Here is a 1,140-nt window from a genome sequence, read left to right on the forward strand (position 1 = left end):
TCAAGTGTTGAAAGTAACGCACATTTTGTTTGACATTTCGGAAGTCACGATCGTAAGGGGGTCGCTTTTTTTGCGGTTTACCGAAGGGGTTCGCTTAGCGGTTAGCGGTTATCCCCCAGGTGAGCCTTCATTCGTATGTAGAAAAGTTACAAAGTAATTTTGGGTACTCAAATCACTTTTTACCTTTTGCCCACGGGTTTTACTTTGATATTCAAGTGTTGAAAGTAACGCACATTTTGTTTGACATTTCGGAAGTCCGATCGTAAGGGGTCGCCTTTTTGCGGTTACCGAAGGGTTTGCTTTAGCGGTTAGCGGTTATCCCCCAGGTGAGCCTTCATTCGTATGTAGAAAAGTTACAAAGTAATTTTGGGTACTCAAATCACTTTTTACCTTTTGCCCACGGGTTTTACTTTGATATTCAAGTGTTGAAAGTAACGCACATTTTGTTTGACATTTCGGAAGTCCGATCGTAAGGGGTCGCTTTTTTGCGGTTACCGAAGGGTTCGCTTAGCGGTTAGCGGTTATCCCCCAGGTGAGCCTTCATTCGTATGTAGAAAAGTTACAAAGTAATTTTGGGTACTCAAATCACTTTTTACCTTTTGCCCACGGGTTTTACTTTGATATTCAAGTGTTGAAAGTAACGCACATTTTGTTTGACATTTCGGAAGTCCGATCGTAAGGGGTCGCTTTTTTGCGGTTACCGAAGGGTTCGCTTAGCGGTTAGCGGTTATCCCCCAGGTGAGCCTTCATTCGTATGTAGAAAAGTTACAAAGTAATTTTGGGTACTCAAATCACTTTTTACCTTTTGCCCACGGGTTTTACTTTGATATTCAAGTGTTGAAAGTAACGCACATTTTGTTTGACATTTCGGAAGTCCGATCGTAAGGGGTCGCTTTTTTGCGGTTACCGAAGGGTTCGCTTAGCGGTTAGCGGTTATCCCCCAGGTGAGCCTTCATTCGTATGTAGAAAAGTTACAAAGTAATTTTGGGTACTCAAATCACTTTTTACCTTTTGCCCACGGGTTTTACTTTGATATTCAAGTGTTGAAAGTAACGCACATTTTGTTTGACATTTCGGAAGTCCGATCGTAAGGGGTCGCCTTTTTGCGGTTACCGGAAGGGTTCGCTTTAGCGGTTAGCG

The sequence above is a fragment of the Branchiostoma floridae genome, unplaced genomic scaffold (genome assembly GCF_000003815.2).
Source record: "Branchiostoma floridae strain S238N-H82 unplaced genomic scaffold, Bfl_VNyyK Sc7u5tJ_322, whole genome shotgun sequence".
Classification (NCBI taxonomy): Eukaryota; Metazoa; Chordata; class Leptocardii; order Amphioxiformes; family Branchiostomatidae; genus Branchiostoma; species Branchiostoma floridae.